Below are 7,484 nucleotides of genomic sequence, written 5' to 3'. Positions count from 1 at the left end.
TTCTTACCCTGCTTAGTCTCCCTTTGGAGAGGGACACTACATCATATCTTGTTTTACAGCTTTCAAGGGTGCTGGTAAATTATTAGTATGAGATCTCTCCAGCTTCTGTATGAAGGCATTTAGTACTATGAATTTTCCTCTTAGTACTGCTTTCACTGCATCCTGTAAGTTTGGGTATACTCTGCCTTTCTTTTCATTGAATTCTAGAAAGGCAATAAATTCTTTCTTTCTTCCTTCCCTTACCAAGAGGGATGTCATTGAATAGATAGTTGTTCAACTTCTATGAGTATGTGGGCTTTCCATTGCTTCTGTTGTATTGATGTTCAGCCTTAATCAATGTTGATCTGATAGAATACAAATAGTTATTTCAATCTTTTGGCATTTGTTGAGGCTTATTTTGTGCCCAATGATACACACCACACACACACACACACACACACACACACACACACACACACACACACACACACACATATATATATATATATCAACCTATGAGAACACAAACATATGTGTGTGCATATATAAACATATATGCATATATACACATATACAATCATTCTATAGATATTTAATTATTTGGTTTATAATTTCTATTAATATCATTTTGTCTTTGTGTAGTTTGTTTTAATGTACTATCCAAGGGTGACAGTGGGGTGTTGAAGTTTCCCACTATTATTGTGTGGGGTTTGAGCTTTAGTAATGTTTCTCTTTTGAATTGATTTGCCCTTCCATTTGGATCCTAGATGCTCAGAATTGAGATGTCATATTGGTGGATTTTTCCTTTCGAGTGTATGCAGTGTCCTCCCACTTTCTTTGATAAGGTTTGGAAGCAAGTCTATTTTATTAGATGTTACAATGGCTACTCCATTTTGGTCCATTTGCTTGGAAAAGTCTTCCAGCCCTTTACTATGAAGTAGCGTCTTTATTTGTTGCTGAGGTAATTTTGTTTTGTATGCAGCAGAATGATGGGTCCTGTTTACCTATCTAGACTGCTAACCTGTGTCTTTTTATTGGTGAATTGATTCTATTAACTTGAGAGATATTGATGACCAATTATATGTAGTGTCTGGTATTTTGATGATGGAGGTGGTACTGTGTGTCTGAATCTCTTCTTTTGGTTTTGTCTTAAGATAATTAAGTTCTTGCATTTTCTGAAGTGTATTTTCCTTCCTCATGTTTGTGTTTTCCTTCTAGTATCCTTCCTGGGGCTAGATTAATAGAAAGATAAGGTTTAGATTTGGTTTTGTCAAGGAATATCTTGTTTTTTTTCCATCTGTGGTGATTGAGAATTTTGTTGAGTATAATAGTCTAGGCTGGCATCAGTGGTCTCTTAGGGTCTCTTGGGGGTCTCTTAGAATCTCATAGGATGATAACTATCCACTATCTTCTGACTTTGAGAATCCTCTTGAGAAGTCAGTCATAATTCAGATAGGTTGGTCTTTATATGTTAGTTGGCCTTTTTCACTTGAAGATTATAATACTTTTTCTTTGTTCTGTACATTTAGTGTTTTGATTATTATGTGGCATGAGGATTTTCTTCTGTGATACAATCTTTTGTACTCTGTAAGCTTTTATATGATTATAGCCATCTCTCTCTTTCTTTAAGGCAAATATCTTTTTATATTTTATTTTCTATGCTGCTACACAATGTGTCAACTTACCTAATCAAGCAGAGCAATGAAACAATAAAATTAGGAATAATTAGCTATGGCAAAACAGCCACTCATGCTTTAAGTTAGAGAAATTTTCTTCTATGTTTGTGTTGAGATGTTTTCTGGTCCCTTGAATTGGGAATGTTCACAGTCTTCTAGTCCCATTATTCGTAGATTTTGTCTTTTCATAGTGTCCCAAATTTCTTGAGTATTTTGAGCCCCTATTGCATACTCTTCCCTCTACTTCTATGAGGGTGTTCTCTCACCCATCCACCCACCCCTTCCGACATCCCCACTCTGACATGCCCCTACATGGTGAGTCCAACCTTGGCAGGACCAAGGGCTTCTCCTCTCATTGGTGCCCAATAAGGTCATCCTCTGCTACATATGCAGCTGGAGCCATAGGCCTGTTCATGTGTACTCTTTGGATAGTGGTTTAGTCCCTGGGAGTTCTGGTTGGTTGGTATAGTTTTTTATGGGGTTGCAAACCCCTTAAGCTCCTTCATTCCTTTCTCTAATTCCTCCAATGGGAACCCCATTCTCAGTTCACTGGTTCGCTGCTAGAATACACCTCTGTATTTGTCATGCTCTGGCAGAGGCTCTCAGGAGACAGCTATATCAGGCTCCTGTCAGCATGCATTGGTAATCTGAGCTATTGGGCTAATATTCACTTCTCAGTGAGTGTGTGTTTTCTTTATGATTAGATTACCTCACCTATTATGATATTTCCACCCATTTGCCTAAGAATTTCATAAGGTCATTGTTTTTAATAGCAGAGTAATACTCCATTGTGTAAATGTACCACATTTTCTTTATCCATTCCTCTGTTGAAGGACTGGGTTCTTTCCAGCTTCTAGCTATTATAAATAAGACTTCTATGAACATATTGGAGCATGTGTCCTTGTTATATGTTAGAACATCTTTTGGGTTGTGAAGTTGGGTCCTCAGGTAGTACTATGTCCAATTTTCTGATGAACCTTCAGATTGATTTCCAGATTTGTACCAGCTTGCAATCCCACCAACAATAGAGGAGTGTTCCTCTTTCTCCACATTCTTGCCAGCATCTGTTGTCACCTGAGTTCTGATATATATATATATTAGCCTTTCTGACTGGTGTAAGGTGGAATCTCAGAGTTGTTTTGATTTGCATTTCCCTGATGACTAAAGATGTTGAACATTTCTTTGGGTGCTTCTAAGCCATTTGGTTTTCCTCAGCTGAGAATACTGTTTAGATCTGTACCTCAGTTTTTAATAGGGTTCTTTGATTCTTTGGAGTCTAACTTCTTGAGTTATTTGTATATGTGGGATATTAGCCCTCTATATGATATAGGATTCATAAAGATCTTCTCCCAATGTGTTTGTTGCCATTTTGTCCTAATGACAGTGTCCTTTGTCTTACAGAAGCTTTGCAATTTTGTGAGTTCACATTTGTCAACTCTTGATCTTAGAGCATAAGCCATTGATGTTTAATTCAGGAAATTTCCCTAGTTCTCATGTGATAGTCTCTTCCCCACTTTTTCTCCCATTAGTTTTACTGTATCTGGTTTTATGTGGAGGTCCTTGATCAACTTGGACTTGAGCTTTGTACAGGGTGATAAGAATGGGTTGATTTGAGTTCTTCTACATGCTGACCACCAGTTGAACTAGCACCATTTGTTGAAAATGCGGTCTTTTTTCCATTGGATGGTTTTAGCTCCTTTGTCAAAGATCAAGTGATCATAGGTGTGTGGGTTCATTTCTTGGTCTTCAAGTGTATTCCATTGATCTACCTACCTGTTCTGGTACCAATACCATACAGTTTTTATCACTATTGCTCTGTAATACTGCTTGGGGTCAGGGATGATGATTTCCCCCAGAAGTTCTGTTATTGTCGAGGGATTTATGTTATTCCAAATGAATTTTCAAATTGCTCTTTCTAATTCTATGAAGAATTGAGTTGGAATTTTGACGGGTATTGCACTGAATATGTAGATTGCTTTGGGCAAGATGGCCATTTTTACATTATTAATCCTGACAATTCATGAGCATGGGAGATCTTTCCATTTTCTGAGATCTTCAATTTCTTCACAGACTTGAAGTTCTTGTCATACAGATCTTTCACTTGGCTTGTTAGAGTCTCACTGAGATATTTTATATTATTTGTGATTATTGTGAAGGATATCATTTCCCTCATTTCTTTTTCAGCCTGTTTATCCTTTGAGTGGGGAAGGCTACTGATTTGTTTGAGGTAATTTTATATCTAGTCAATTTACTGCAGTTGTTTTTCAGATTTAGGAGTTCTCTGGTAGAATTTTGTGGTCACTTAAGTAGATTATCATATCACCTGCCTTTTTACATCTCTTTTGGTCAGATTGCCCTGGTTTTACTGGGTTGTAACAGGCCTTTCAGGAGGGACCCAGATCTGTATACCAAGTTAGAGAAAGTTTCCTGGGAGGCAGGCAGATTGATGGGGTGGACCACATTTTCTTTATTCTTGGGTAGAGGGAGATTTATGTTATTTCCAGCTTCTTGCTATTATCAATAAAGCTTCTTTGAACATTGCTGTTTAAGTGTCTTTCTGGTAGGAATGGAGTGTCCTTTGGGCATATGCCAAGAGTAGTATAGCTGAGTCTTGAGGTAGATCAATTCCCAGGAAGAATCACCATATTGATTATCATAGAGGTTATACAAGTTTGTATTCAGAACACAGACATTGCTCAGCTATTAAAGACTAGGCTTCCACGCAGAAGTCTTTGGTCTTTGAATTATCCAAATACTTTCTATGGCAGACAATATGAGTTAATTTGTTAACATTTTTTTTTAGAAATTGAGGACATACACACATGATTATGTATGCATGTGTACATTCATGTTTGTGCCTTCACATACTTATATTTACATATTCAATTAAGTAAATTAAACTTAGTTAAAATAAAAATATTCAGAATGAAAAATAAATGGGAAAATTGTCAAAATCCTACTTTGGGAAAGTAGGACAAGGTAAAATCTAGGAAATGAGCAAGGTTATGTAAAATGTCAACTTGTATTAAGTCAGTAAAGTCATCTAAATTATTATATCATTCTAGGAAGTAATGTATAATAAAATTTGGCTTGATGTCAAGTGCATAAGAATTCAAGCTAAAAACAATAAATTATAATTGTTTTCTACTACAAATGAAGTGTCATAATTCATGCTGACAAGCAGAAAAAAGAAAAAATGAATTACAATATTAATTTAGAAAGTAAATTTAATCCATGGATAGTATATTGAAACTGTGATGCACGAGGAGAGGGAAATTCTGACATGTTCCTTTCTTTACTAGATTGTATAGATAAATACATTACATATTGATACAGGAGCTTACAATTTGTAATATTTAGAAGAAACTGCATTCTGAATAATATTCTACAGAAAAACCATTATATATTAATTGTGTAATGATCTATCTTTAGTATTTTATCTGAAGAATATTAAAACAAACAACTCATAAAGTTTGTTAAAAAAAACATGCTTCTGAGAATGTGATAGAATAATCCTAGAGGGTGACATGTATGGAGAGTTAAATGTTAGCTTCCAGATATACTTGCAGAAGGAAGGACACATGTTTTAGAAGAGAAAGTATGAGGATGCAGTTGGTTCAAAGAAACTCACAAAACAGTACATTCACCTGAGAAGTGTGGGGAAAGACTCAGAAAGATTGCTTCAGCATCTTGTGTGGCCATTGTTGTTCTTTCCAACACACAGAAGGATTCTTGAAATATCAAGGTAAATGGAGATCCTTCTCAGTTTTATCTCCTGTGCGCTTGTAATTGGGACTAAAATTACATAGTCCTGGCACATTATTTGCATTGGATCTTGTTCACCTTTTTTTTTCCCTAATGATACCTTTTACCTTTTTTTTTTTGAGTATTTTGTTTATTTACATTTCAAATGTAAATCCACTTTCCAGGATTCCCTTCCAGAAACCCCCACCCTCCTCCTGCTGCTTCTATGAGGGTGCTCCCACACCCACCTGCTCCCTCCTGCCTCCCTGCCCTGGCATTCCCCTATCCTGGGGCATCCTGTTTTCACAGGACTACGGGCCTCTCCTCCCATTTATGTCTAAGAAGGCCATCCTCTGCCACAGATGCAGCTGAGCCATGGGTCCCTCCATGTGTACTCTTTGGTTGGTGGTTTAGTCCCTGATAATTGGGAGGGGTCTGGTTGATTGATATTGTTGTTCTTCCTATGGGGTTGCAAACCCCTACAGCTCCTTCAGTCCTTTACTTAACTCCTCCATTGAGGACCCCGTTTTCAATCCAATGGTTTGTTGAGAGTAGCCACCTCTGTATTGGTCAGGCTCTGTTCATTGCATTGGGCTACAGGATATTTTCAGTCCTTTATAAGCACATTTCTTTAAAAATGTTATAGACATCTACTCTCTTGTGACAAATACCCTCTCTAATCTACATAGTCATTGTTAGTATACATAGAAGTTATTTTTACCCACTTAAAGGGAGTAGAAGATCTCGTACCTGTGAATGTGCATCACCTGCCTCTATACAGAAGACGAAAATCACCCTTTGTCACTTTATATGAAGCAACCATTCTTTCTGTATAGTGATGCTCCTGCCGCCGGGCACATAGAAATTATTCAGGCGAATTGATAAAATACTATGGCCTTTTGGACACTTAATGACAACATGTCTCTTCCTAGTTATACACAGGAGCAATGTGCCATATGTGGTTCTACTTTTTTACTATAATTCCTCACATGGTTCATTGTAGGGCTTTAAGTCATACATGTTAACTTTGACAGGTGTAAGTTGACTATGCTACTGGAGTCTTTGTGAAATGCCACCTAACTCCTCCATCAGAGGTTTCTGCAATGTGCTTCATCCAGGGTCCAATTTATTATGCACCGAGCACACTGACAGGTTGTGACTATGATAGATGAAATCACAGGGAGACTTCATGTCTGTATTGATACACACTTGCTGTCAGATCCAGGGTGTAATCACGTTATTTCACAAGCCAAGCTCTCCCTCCATTTCGATTAGTTGCCTTTAAATTCTCAAGGTCGAAAATATAATCATTTGGCGGAAATTCATAAGGAGGAAATGATTGTTGCTTTTTTTTTTTCCGTCTATTTTTAAACTTGATTGAAAAGAAGCTTAGGCCAAACCAAAAAAGAAAAAAAAAATTCAGAACTGTGAATTTCCTTCATACACTTGAAAATATTTAGTTATTTGCTTAACAGTGAGTTCACATGAGATTAGTAAGTGAAATTGACAGGTGATTAATGTCAGATCTGTCTGTTGGAAATTGCCTGTGCAACTGGAATACTAGATCTTACTCCTGTGGGTCACCTAATCCCTTATGATCATATGTACACTGCAAAGCATTCTACAGTGCAAACTTACTGTAAAGGTCACCTTGGTGTAAGACATACATTAGCCTATGAAAGAGAGTTTTAAAAATCTTAATAGGGGGAGGCCAGGGAGGGGAACACCCATATAGAAGGGGAGGGGGAGGGGTTAGGGGGATGTTGACTAGGAAACTGGGAAAGAGAATAACATTTGAAATGTAAATAAGAAATACCCAATTTAATAAAGATGGAAAAAAAGTTAAAAAAATGTTGATGGTATATCATAAAGCAGCAATAACATACTTAGAACATTTGTATCCTTGCTATTTCAATTATTAGAGATTGCTCATTATAATTCTACATCAAAGAAGCTAAGATACACTTTTATTGATTAATTTTATTCTTAAACAATTTTACACAAATATGTGATGTATTCTGAATACTTTCTCCTCATTATCTTTCATTAACTTCTCACTCATGATGACACCATATAATTCACTGG

This window comes from Rattus rattus, chromosome 4 (genome assembly GCF_011064425.1).
Source record: "Rattus rattus isolate New Zealand chromosome 4, Rrattus_CSIRO_v1, whole genome shotgun sequence".
Taxonomy (NCBI): Eukaryota; Metazoa; Chordata; class Mammalia; order Rodentia; family Muridae; genus Rattus; species Rattus rattus.
The sequence above is the reverse complement of the archived record's forward strand: the minus strand, read 5'-3'. Positions refer to the sequence as shown.